The following is a 13566-nucleotide window of genomic DNA, read 5'->3' as shown; positions in this document are numbered from 1 at the left end:
GTAAAGTAAATGTCCAGCACAACCATCACAGAGGGCTAAAAATACCGGAGCAGAATCACTAAGTTAACCCTCAGGTTGTCCTCAGGTCAAATTGACACGTTTTCTCATATCAATGTTCTTTTTAATTCCCCAAAATAACATGATTGATTCCACACAACGCTCTTTGGCAAGTACAAATCTCTACTTTCATTAATTTTGGGGCGTCTTATTCAATTTTGTAGTATTTGGAAAAGAAAATTGAAGTGGTTTTGAAATAGTATTGAGTAAAAGTTGACATATTCCAGTCTGAATATCCATCAACATCCATTCCTTTAATTTTAGTCTCAATAATTCCGAATTTCTGCTTTTCTAACTCAAACATTAGGTATAATTTCCTATAAATGAGGTTTACTGAACATAATTCAAACATAAGTGTAAAACTAAAGTTAATAAGGTTAGTGTTACATTGAAAATATAAAAAAGTGACAAACATTGAAAAGAAAAGCATCAAAAGTGTAGAAAAATGGGACAAAAACATTAGAAAAAGTTTAAAAACATTGATAAAAAAGCCTCAACAAAAGTGTTGATGTCTTAGTTTTGACGGGAAAACCACACAAGGTTAAGGTACAACAAGCCTTTTTCCTCTTCGTTTGGGTTGATATACTGCTGGGGATGATTAGTGAACGAGCTGCAGCTGATCTGGAACCAGAGCTGGAGTGAGTGACTGGCCACGCCCCCTCGGCCTGGATCCTCAGGTAACTGCCTCTCGTCACAGCAGGTGGAGACAACACAAGACAGACAGCACCCCAGGGAAAAAAGGAAGCAGATAACAAGCAGGACTGGGAAAATACCGCCCACTAACATACATAGTAGGGATTAGGTGGGGGAAAAAATTAAAAAGTGTATGTAGTGGTTTTTTTCCCAATGAACAGGCTGAATGAAGGCACCAACATCGCATCTGTTACCAGCTAAGCAGAGAGAGAGCAGAAAATGATGTCATATTCTTCTTTAAAAAGCAAATAAATGTCAGACTGACTGACATGTGATGCCATTTGTCTTTGAAAACTATCAGTTCAGTCTCCTGATAGATTGTCTCTAGAAGTGTTTTATTTAACTTCTGTTGAAGAAGGAAAAGAAAATCCCATTACTCAATACTATCAAATCCAAGGGTGAAACGTGTGTGTGTGTGTGTGTGTGGGGGGGGGGTGAGATCTGCAATGATACATCTATTCATGCACGTATTGAAAAAAGCAACAAAATCATTGAAAACTTGTCATGGTGTCTCTAGAAGTGTATTATTCAAGTTTTTTTTTTGCCAAGCTACAGTTGCTAAGTACAGTACTTTGAAAAGCGAAGTATTTTCCTGTGTTTCAACAGAAATTTCTTTCCTCCACACTGCACTACTGCAGTATGTATTGTGCTTCCACTATGTATTTCTGATGACACAAACTATTGAATGTGGAGTCAGAAATGGATTTGTATCAGTCTGACAAAGGCACAGAGTCGTGGTCTTTGAATTTGTGTTTTCTGTCAAAGAAAAGTTACTGCTCAGGCTATGTAGCAGATACACCCCCCTTCCCCCCGTCCCCTGTTGTGGCGGGCTGTCTCCCGGAAAAAAAGACGCTATAGGGCATACCGTTTAGGGGAAGGTTGCACAAAAGAAAATATCTATTTAATGTTTCCAAAGCCTGCCTGGGTCTGTTTTATGGAAGATGAGCCGATAAATGGCCAGCTGGCAGGTAATGGACTAAAAATGGGAGACCTGTAAAAGGGTGGTCAATTTGTTTTGCCTCCCATTTCTTAAAAATCCCATTGGTTCTGCTTTCAAAGTCATATTACTTAAAAGCCGGCTTCAGACGGTGTTTTGAGTTTGAAATAGAATTAAGTCTATTTGTATTTAACACTAACCAAAGTAACACAAAAGGTTGCATCCTATTATATAAATAATATTAAAAGAAATATGGGAAATATTCAAAGCATAATGTATTGTAAGTCAAGACAACTGGCATTGTGCAGGACTTGCTTCCTTTGATTCCCAAATGGAAAAGAGCCATTGTTCTGTTATTAGTAACCCATGTGCTTCTTCTGCACACATAGGCCTGTTCTGGACTCTGTTGTCTTCTGGAGAGGGGGGACAACTGGGACCGGGACAGGAGCAGACTCTGTGGTCTGCTGGAGGAGGGGACAGCTCGGACAGGGACAGGAGCAGACTCAATGGACTGACCAGGAGAGCGAGCTTCGTCCTGGACTGTCCTCTGGACTCCACAGAGGAAGTGGGGGAGAGGAGGATGTTAGCTAAGCTGACATCCATCACGGACAACACCTCTCACCCCCTACATGGCACTGTAGGGTCCCTGAGCAGCCCCCCCCCCCCACGGTGAAAGATTGAGAGGAACCGCAGGTCGTTGATCCCGGCTGCTGTCAGACTCTACAACACCTGCACCAGCAGCAAAGCAGCAGCGCAGGTCATCACTCACGGAGATGAAAACAGACGCAACTTCAAAGATACATCATAAAACATATATACGTACACATACATATATTCCTCATTAAAACAGACGCAACTTCACAGATACTGTGCATCATAAAAGCAACGGGGATATATCCCCGTTGCTTTTACGATGTATAACGGGGATATACATCCCAGTTCCTTTTATGATGCATCTGTGAAGTTGCGTCTGTTTTAATGAGGAATATACAGTATATTATAACACACACACTGTATATGGTTGTTATTAGAGTCTAAGATAAGTCCAAGTCTGAGCATTTCAGAGATCATGTCTAGACGGAGACGGAACACCCAACAGGGACCATTCGGTATTCTGATCCTGTTGCCTTCCAGTCAGAGTCAACTATGTCTTCAATTATTTAGATCAGTCCTTTGGGTTTAGAAAAGTTTGAAACATCACTAGTTTCTGTTGATTTGGATCAGAAAGTTCTTGTATGTTGTTTTTGCACGGTTCCACGAGGCCTCTCTTCTCCTTGTAGTCCTCGGTTTCTGTGCACCCTGCGAAGGAGGAGCCATTGAGAACTTTTGGAGGTGGCAGGTTTCTAAATTGAAGAAGAAATCTCCGGTGTTGTTGTGGTGTTGTGGATGATGTGTTTGATAAGGAAGCCACTCGACACGGTTTTCCTGATAACATTTATTATATCAAAGATTCAGTGTCAGTTTCCAAGCTGTGCAGAAGCTTGGAGAGTGTTTCCGCCAGATGAACACACTGTCTTTCAATATCTTAGAAGCATTTTATAAAGGATATGTTTAAGTCACATGCCAAGTCACACACAGGTTTGATATGTGGCCATAGTAAAGGTCACATTTTTGAACATCACATGGGTAACATCTTCATCCACTCATCACTTTTTCACATAAACATTCCTTTCAAAGTTTATCTTTTCACTCAAATGGAAATCCTTATCCCTTTGTAAAGGCTCATCAATAGTGATTGATTTGAACACAAGTCATTAGATACTACATTGTTACGTGGGGTCATCTTTATTGAAATGTAAAACATGAAATATGGTACACAGTGTATTTTAATGTGCAGATAAACACACTATATAAACTTATAAATATGTCAGTTCTCTGCAGCAGTGGCAAGTGGGTTAAAGGGCATTGGGACTACGTATGGGACTTCTGCATATATTAAAAATGCAACAATCTGTTAAACCAGGGTCCATTCGACATACGGGCACACATTCTCTCTGTAAGTGGATTATGTCAGCTGATCACTGAAGTAAGGTAATGTTTATTAGTACTTCAGCTGCATCTTTCAAACTGCTTCAACATGATACATTTCACTTGTCGACATGAATGCAGGGGGAGTCCAAAATGGAAGCAGTAGTAGCTGTGCATTTGTCCGTCCCACTCATCCTCTTCTTACCTAAATATAACACAAAACACCACACACACACACACACACACACACACACACACACACACACACACCCACACACACCACACACACACACACCACACACACACACACACACACACACACACACACACACACACACACACACACACACACACACACACACACACACCACACACACACACACACACACACACACACACACACACACACGGTGAAGTGCTTTCCATGCGTATTCTGCCAAGCATAGTAATCGATGCAAACAACGCACTAAAACCAGTACTGATACTGCTCTTAGTGAATGCCAGTGCTGGTCCTGCAGGCTCCACTCATGCTGTGTCAGCTCATCTAATGAGCATTTCTTTAAAGAACTCACTGAGGAGCATCATGGGATATGAAGGGAAATTCAATCTACAGCTATCCGGTGATTTACGCCTGTGAAAGACGTGGAGGAGCTGGCTTTTTATATGGTCTTTTGTCTGTAGTTAAGCCCATGGCTCGGTTCAGGGTTGCTCATCCATAAAGTTGGGGAACTTATGGAAATAGATTTTTAGTTTTTTTAATTAATGGCCAAAATGTAAGTGGCAGAGATCAGATAACATCTCATTTCCTGTCTATATCTGGTTAACTCTACACAACAAAGCTTGTGACAAAGGCTTTCGGTTTTCTCAGACTTGGAACAAGGACAAGTCATCCTGCAAGTGTTTTCAAAAGCTGAATACTATTTCCCCTAACTTAGAATATGACTGACATGTCAAATTAATGGAGTGGAGTGCCCCTTTAACTAAGAGTAGTGGCTTTTTTTTTTTTTTTTGCAATAAAGATTGTCAGCTTGTTGAGCCGTAAATTAGGAAAAACCCATGCAATTACAGAAACACAACTGAAAGCATTCCTTTGCCACGTACATGCATTCAGTTTGCGGTTATGCTACCATTGCTTCTGGCTTTGCGCTTTGAAAGGCCAGCAACAACAAGGTCAAAGTTAAAATAGTTTTGAGCGCGGCGCTTGGAGCCACACAGAGCGTTTTTACTGCAGATAATGTGTATGCTGCCAATGGAAGCAACCCCTAGTGGCCGTGGTAATTATCGCAAAAACAAACAGGAAGTCACCAAGAAGGACTAAGTATAAGAACGCCAAATTCCACGTAAAGAGGCAGGTTGGGGGGGGGGTTCAACCAAACACAGGACTTGCTCTCAGGGTTTCATGTCCCGTTTCAAAACCAAAAGTCAACGGCCCCTTTGTTTTTGATACTAGCTGTTATTACTGCTTTAACTGTCACTACTGTTGCTGCTACTGGAAATACTGTCAGTCAGCTTCTAATCAGGCTCATACCAGACTGCTACTAATAAAGCTAGGGAGTTCAACCAAGACCTCACCCTAGTCTGTCTCAGATATGTCTAGGATTTCTCCATGAAGGCTTTACGGCCCATCAGCTTATTGCACATCTTGTCGAGAAGACTCCTAAGATTTTCAGTGTGCTGCACCACGTCCAAGACTTTAACAGGCTCAACATCACAGGTTAAAGTCATCTCACCTAGATCAACGCCGCTGCACTGCGATGTTCTGTAATCTAATTTAATGTGTACATTTTCCAAATGATAAATAGCGTAATTCTTTTATAAGATCTCCTGTTTTCTTCCCACCAGACACCACAACAGAAAGGTCAGCTAAATATAAAACTTCTCTTCACCTGATATTCACACACACACACACACACACACACACACACACACACACACACACACACACACACACACACACACACCACACACACACACACACACACACACACACACACACACACACACACACACACACACACACACACACACACACACACACGTATGTACTCAGCCTAGCAACAACAGGACCCACACAACAGCTGACAGGAGCAGTGGAGCACACAGAGCACCCAGCATGGTGAGACTGGAGACCGGCAACAGAGTGGACTTTGCAGTCTCTACATGTGTTTGTCCGTGCAATGAGGCTGTCTTCTGACAGCAACACTCCTTCACCATCTGCTGTACTGCAACAAGCCAGAGGAACACCCCCTCTCCCCCCCCCCCCACACCTGCGTTCATTAATCCCGTTTCTTTATCCTTTGTCCAGAATGTAAATGAGATTGCCCTCTCATAAAAGTTCCATTATGTTTAAAGCTATAACCAGCCTGTTCTCATAAACCATACGTTCGAAAAGATAATCACTGTAATTTGTATGATTTACACAGGTTTTTTTTTGCTGTGTGCACCACAATGACTACTGGTGTGTGAGGTCGTTGGGGGTGATTGGTGGGCGTAAACACAACACTTTCAAGCCAGGGAGTGGAGTTACTATCCGGAGAAAACAAGACTTTCACCCAGGTAATGCGTGTTCCTTGTGCGTTTTCATACAAACCATGACCTTTTTCCTAAACTTAACTAGTTGTTTTGGTGCCTAAACACCGCATATCGCTCTTTTTCTTTTCTAAGCTTAACCGTAATCCCCTGGTAAAATGACCGGCAACTCGCGTTGCTCTGTTCCCGGGTCACAGTTGCCTATTCTCGGGTAACTGAACCACCAACTACCGCTGACACAACTAAGAACCATGCGGAGCACTGTAGCCGATGTCGCTGCCGCTTATTCGACGGAGCTGTGACGGAGGTCTGTAGTCGGCGTCATGAAGCTCTGTAGCGGCTCAAACAACTCGCAAATGACGCACAAACATGAGGGTTAATATCTTAATATTTACGTGCATTCTCACTTAGAAACTATGTTGGTGTGGTTTCTGCAGCTATGTATACACGGTACTTATAGAACAGACAATTGAAGTTTATTGGAATTAAAACTTCTTGACTTCCTCTATGATTGCAGAGAAGTGATATTACACATTCTCTTCAGGGTTTGCCTTTCCATGTGACCTTGTGTGTTCTGTATTCTCGGCAGGAACAGAAAAATAAATAATGGGTTTGCAATGAAGCATGCAGTGTTGGCGTTCCTATACCTTTGACCATAGTGAGAAATGACAGCACAGTTTCAGAGTTGAACAAAGGTTAATAAAAATACTTTATCACACCTGTGAGATACTTCCCCTGACAGAATACCTTCTTATCTTTAAGTGTTCTTGGGTGTCCACACATGTGACTTTAGGAGAGCACAATCAACACAGTCAAATTGGGAATTTCAACTTTTCGTTTTTTTTAATTTTTCTTCATTACCCTCTCCGATCTTTAACATACAGGCGACATAGTGTTGGGGAAATATTTCCCATGATTGCAGTGAGCTGTGTGGTGCAAGGTGAGGAGACTCCGCTCACAGCCTGCAATGCATTTCTTTTTATTGACCTTGTGTGTTTCAATTAAAAAGAAGTGCTTAAACTCTGTCTATTAACTTCCTGTGTGTACTGTAGATTGACGTCTGCTGCTTCTGAACACCCTCCTGAACTTTTATTGAATATTCGAGCACTTTTATAGTCAGACAGACAGTGTGAAGGACTCAGCGATTAGATTTCAGAAAACGATGCACATGCATCAGTATGTGACGGAAATCTGCAACCTCGGAGTCATCTTTGACCCCACCTTATCTTTCCTGCCTCAGACGAACCACATCACCAAATTGGCCTCCTTCCACTCTGTCACGTCACTGTCACTTACTGCTGCAGGAACAACCTGCTCATTCAAACTCCTTCATGCATTTTTAATATCTTGGTTTTAATAGCCAGACCCACCTTGATTGGAGATAAATGTGCTCTGGTGTGTTGGCATTTCTTCAGTCCAATCACAATCGCCATGGGCGGGGCTAAGCGCCGGACGGAGCCACGGTGCCTCTGCTAAATAGCCTCAGGAAGGAACTTGTGTTGGTGGAACATGTGTATGTTCAAAAGTAGTTTTAGTCGTCAACAAAAAATTCAGATTGGACAGACGTCCGGAAGCAGAATGGTTCATGGGGAGCTAATAACTGGTGTATTGAATGCTGCTGTTTTATAACAGATCTGTCAGTGATGATAGGACCAAAGTTAAAGGGGTGTGATCAGCTGGTATGTTGGGTGAACTATGCATAACAACAAAACTATAGCTGATATTTACTTAATAGCCTTGGAAAAGGAACTTGTTTCGGTGGAACATGTGTACGTTCAGAAGTAGTCGTCAACAGAAAAATCTGATTGGACAGATAGTCTAGCTAGCTGTCTGGATTTACCCTGCAGAGATCTGAGGACCAGGTAACCATAGTCCTCAGATTGGACAGATAGTCTAGCTAGCTGTCTGGATTTACCCTGCAAAGATCTGAGGACCAGGTAACCATAGTCCTCAGATTGGACAGATAGTCTAGCTAGCTGTCTGGATTTACCTTGCAGAGACCTGAGGACCAGGTAACCATAGTCCTCAGATTGGACAGATAGTCTAGCTAGCTGTCTGGATTTACCCTGCAGAGACCTGAGGACCAGGTAACCATAGTCCTCCTATTGGACAGATAGTCTAGCTAGCTGTCTGGATTTACCCTGCAGAGATCTGAAGACCAGGTAACCATAGTCCTCAGAAATCCACCAGAGGTTAGAACGCCAACACAGAGACAGAGGACGGGGATGGACATCCTGCTGAAAATGAGGGACATCTGGAGGAACTTCAAGCGGCACCTGCGCAATCCCCTGAATGAGACATTGTCGAGTTAGACTAGTAACATCCAAGCTCGACCACTGCAACAGTGTAACAAAACATTTCCTCAAAAAACTCCAGTATGTCCAGAGCTCTGCGCCTGCCTACTACCAGCACTGATCACATCCCGGTTAAACACAGGATCAACTTTGAGATTCAATTCCTCGTACAAAGCCCTCACCAACATGACCCATCAGCTTCAGCCACTAACAGCTGGACATTATTCCCTCTGGTGGCGTCACTGGAGTGTCACAGCTCTCCTTTACGGACACCAAGGAAGTTGGGAGTGAGATCTAGAGAGCTACAGACTCTCTTATCTGCTTAGCTTTCTTCATACTTTTAGCCAGAACAAACATATTTATATCCCGCCTATTGGATTATTTCACTCTCTATCTGAGACCTCAACGAGCCAGAGGGACACATCGGTCCATTTAGGAAGTAATGGCCTTATGCTTTTTGTGATTGGTTCCATCAAAAAAAAAAAAAAAAACGCACACACACTCCCATGCACACAAACATAAAAGATGCCCCTGGCAGGAAAAGCCATTGACCTTTTGCCATTAAAAGGGTTTTATAGACCAGAGCACGAACCAGAGATCCCCACACACACACACACACGCACACGCACACGCACGCTTCTTCTTCAACCAGCCTTGTGTCTTCCTCCCTCTCATTATCATCATCCAGATCTCTTAATACCCCTCTCTTCCCCTCCTCACAGACCACATCCATACTTGTAATGTTTTTAGTCTCCACCTGCTTGCTTTTCCTTTTTTCCTCCTCATGCATCCCAACCATCCCCCCCCCCCCCCCCCTCCTCCTCCAGAATTGAGCAGCTCCACTTTGCTCTTCCATCATCCTTCTCTTCTTCTTCCTCCTCTTTTTGCACTCCTCCCTCAGGCTGTTTCCGGCCTTAACCCCAGAGCAGGCATTTCAATCACACAATTATTCATGAGAGGACAACCTGCAGCATGGCAGTGTGCTGTGCAGAAGCCACACATAGCGCAGGCTAGTGCAGCGCGGCTACACCTGCTGATAAGGTTTAATAAATAAAAACACACATAACGAGGCGCTGAGTCAGATGGTACTCGTTTGTTGCCGTGGCAAATTTCATTATGTGAAACCAAATGAGGTGAATGTCAAATTCTGTGACATAGGTAATGAATGAACAAAAGTCTGCAGCCACGCTAGAAGGTATAATGTTTGGTCACAATGATTTAGCATGTACTTAACAAAGACAACAGCTAAGGCTGATGGTAATGGAAACAAAATGCGGACCTGATGAAGGTGCTAGATGAAGAGTCAGAGGATCCAGTTCATCCTGACGGGAACATGACCTGTGGAACACAATACAGAAAGGAATGACACCTGTAACAATGGAGGAACGCACATGAGATTAGATTTATGTCTATTATTGTCTGTGCAAAAGACTTGTTCTCTCTATCTCTCTTTCAAAGTAAGTACAATTTACAAGGAATTTGCCTTGATTATTGGTGCATACATAAACATTAAACGTTCCATGGCATGAATATTTTGCTTCATGAGGTTTTTTAACATTAATAAGAGTCCCCCCAGCCTGCCTATGGTCCCCCAGTGGCTAGAAATGGAGATAGGTGTAAACCGAGCCCTGGGTATCCTGCTCAGCCTTTGAGAAAATGAAAGCTCAGATGGGCCGATTTGGAATCGTGCCCCTTATGAGGTCACAAGGAGCAAGGTTACCTCCCCTTTCTCTGCTTTACCCACCCATGAGACAGCGAGAAACATCATGGCTTTCAAATGAGCAAAGTGGCAGTTGGTCAAGGCCACACCCTCATCGCCCAATTTGCCCCCCCAGTGGGTGTAATCCTGCACCAAGGCTGAATTTCAGCAAAGAGTCTTCAGATACAGTACTAGGAGGCAAGTCAGGTTTATATAAAAGAGACTTCAGATACAGTATTAGGGACCACTAAGGTCTATATAAAAGAGACTTCAGATACAGTATTAGGGACCACTAAGGTCTATATAAAAGAGACTTCAGATACAGTATTAGGGGACCACTAAGGTCTATATAAAGAGACTTCAGATACAGTATTAGGGGACCACTAAGGTCTATATAAAAGAGACTTCAGATACAGTATTAGGGACCACTAAGGTCTACATAAAAGAGACTTCAGATACAGTATTAGGGACCACTAAGGTCTATATAAAAGAGACTTCAGATACAGTATTAGGGGACCACTAAGGTCTATATAAAGAGACTTCAGATACAGTATTAGGGGACCACTAAGGTCTATATAAAAGAGACTTCAGATACAGTATTAGGGGACCACTAAGGTCTATATAAAGAGACTTCAGATACAGTATTAGGGGACCACTAAGGTCTATATAAAAGAGACTTCAGATACAGTATTAGGGGACCACTAAGGTCTATATAACAGAGACTTCAGATACAGTATTAGGGGACCACTAATGTCTATATAAAATCATCAAAAAAGCACCATGTCATAGGATCTTTTAAAAAAATTGTGTGAAATAAAAAAAACAGAATTGTTATTAACATACACGTATAACTATTTAACATTAGGAAAAAGGCTGTATGGATTGGTGCAGGATGTGCAAAAATAAGTCCACAGAACGCAGACTGAACACTCCCAGGGGGCCCATCTCAGTATCGACACACAGGGCCTGGAGTCAGACTATATAGCGAGCTGGAGCAATAATCCAGGCCACAGAGGCATTAAACACGGCTCATCCTTTTAGGCACCTTATCCCAAGAATACATAAATCAGACAATTACTGTGCAATGGTCATGTTGGACACAGGTTTGTATGTTCAATATCTACTGAGCTCACTTCCAGGCTTCATTATGTTCTTTCACAACCTTGTTTCATCCTCTGTGTCCTATTCCCTCTTTCCTAACCCCTCTCCATTATTCATTTTCCAAACCCTTCCCATTCCTTGCTTTTCTGTGGGGTGCTGTGTGATGGTGTGGGGATCATAGCATCCTGTATGGAAACAGGCTACATTCACACTACTACATTTTGCTTTAGTAAACTCCTGCTTCTTTTATGCTTCTGCATTAGGCTTTGGCGTTTCTGAGCCCCTAAAACAGAGATTTGGAAGCAGTGCTGCCCCCCTTTTGGTTTGAAAACTCCGGGGTTGCTTTGCAGTCTGGACATGCACAAACGGAGACCTTTGGAAAGAACAATGTACGTGAGACAGTCTTACTGTTTAGGTAACTTTCAGACCTTTCGGTAACAGTTCCAGCTCGTCATCTTTTAAAGATAATAACTCCCTGCTCTTACTTTGTACCATTGTTGTTCTTTCTCCAAAGGAATTTCTGTATTCTCAATTTCTAAATCCATAATTTTCAACCACAAACTAACATTAGACAGTTTGCTTCCTGTTTACACCGGCACGCACGTGCCCAACGTCTTGTTTAATTTCCAAAGGACACAAGTACAACTCAAATTTCCAACTTAATCTTTTATTCTTATTTGGCTTTGTCAGATGATTTGTCTGCCAGTAGATTAGTGGTCGATAAGGTTATAAACCTTTAAAGACAGAACCAAAAGTAACATATTAAACATTTTTAAATAAATTTGCCTTAAATAAAGTGCCAAACATTACACATTGAATGAAGAAAAAGACAATTTCATGAATCTTACAAAGTTAACAAAGCTCTAGCATTTAACTTAACATTTTACCATTCTTTTGTATCTTACTTATAATTTCTTTCAAATTCAAAATGAACTATTATTTTACCATAAACCCATTTAACACAAAAGTCAATTTTAAGTCAATTAAGTCACTCTACACAGCAGCTAAACATAGCAAGCAGCATTTCAAACATTATAAAAGTAAATAAAACATTTCACCGACCATTGGTGTCTTTGGACTGAACGTAGAGCGTCTTCTCTCTGCAGTTTGTTTTCCTGAATGACTGAGAACCTCCATGTCTACCTCCAGGTGCTCCAAATCAGTGATAACGACTGATCAGCCAGTTTGCTGCTGCTTGTGCACTCTGGGAAGTGCAGTTCTATGATAGAGCATCATTCCTGTGATTCAGCTCAACACCCAGTGTGTGTCAATGGTCATGCGATATGTGTTGCCAGACGTGTTAACATGGACGCAGAATAGTTCTGCTACGGCACTGAACAGGGGCATTTTGCTGGATGGATAAGTTCGGCTGTGGGTTAAAGAGAATAACTCCTGCTGCTGGTCAAAAAACTGCGTATATTAGTGGGCGGATAAATGACGCGAGATTAGGTTAAAATGATTATGAGGATGAAATGAGAGCCAGGATTAAGCGGCTGTTGTGACCCATGAGCCCTGACAGAAAATGTGAGACATCTCAGTGTAAAGTTCAGTTCTTAACATACAGACAGCCAGCTAACATGATAAGGAATGTTAATCAGTGTTATCAGTGGGTCAGCAGATGGAGGAATTGTGTTGCATTGTGTAAAACCTAAACCAGTAGCTGAAGCCAACCAAACAGGAACATGGGGCCAGAGATCAGGCTGCAGGATGTATAGCTCTGTATGTATTCCACGTATTTATTCCTGTCAGCAGCACATTGACTGCTGCTGTATAAGACCCTGAAGATCCTCATAGAGAGAAGGTCGGGGGGGTGTTTAGCTCCTAAAACACAGGGCTTTTAAGCCAGGGAACAGAGTTCATGTCCCAGAAAACGTTAAGGAGAAAACATAAGACTTTCACCAGGAAACAGGTGTCCATGTCCTGGAGAAGTTAAGGAGAAAACAGAAGACCTTCAACAGGAAACAGATGTTCATGTCCAGGAGAAGTTAAGGAGAAAACACAAGACTTTCACCAAGGAAACAGGTGTTCATGTCCTGGAGAAGTTAAGGAGAAAACAGAAGACCTTCAACAGGAAACAGATCTTCATGTCCTGGAGAAGTTAAGGAGAAAACACAAGACTTTCACCAGGAAACAGGTGTTCATGTCCTGGAGAAGTTAAGGAGAAAACACAAGACTTTCATCAGGAAACAGGTGTCCATGTCCTGGAGAAGTTAAGGAGAAAACAGAAGACCTTCAACAGGAAACAGATCTTCATGTCCTGGAGAAGTTAAGGAGAAAACACAAGACTT

At 42.3% G+C, this 13566-nt stretch overlaps 1 long non-coding RNA gene across 1 annotated transcript; it reads left to right on the top strand.

Moving 5' to 3' along the window:
* Positions 1-13332, top strand: LOC116694612 (uncharacterized). The gene is made up of 3 exons (XR_004333222.1): positions 1-11; positions 6492-6498; positions 12994-13332. It is a non-coding gene; the product is annotated as an uncharacterized LOC116694612 (long non-coding RNA).
* Positions 13333-13566: the final 234 nt, after the last annotated feature.

Source organism: Etheostoma spectabile, chromosome 8, assembly GCF_008692095.1.
Source record: "Etheostoma spectabile isolate EspeVRDwgs_2016 chromosome 8, UIUC_Espe_1.0, whole genome shotgun sequence".
NCBI lineage: Eukaryota > Metazoa > Chordata > Actinopteri > Perciformes > Percidae > Etheostoma > Etheostoma spectabile.
The sequence above is the reverse complement of the archived record's forward strand: the minus strand, read 5'-3'. Positions and strand labels throughout refer to the sequence as shown.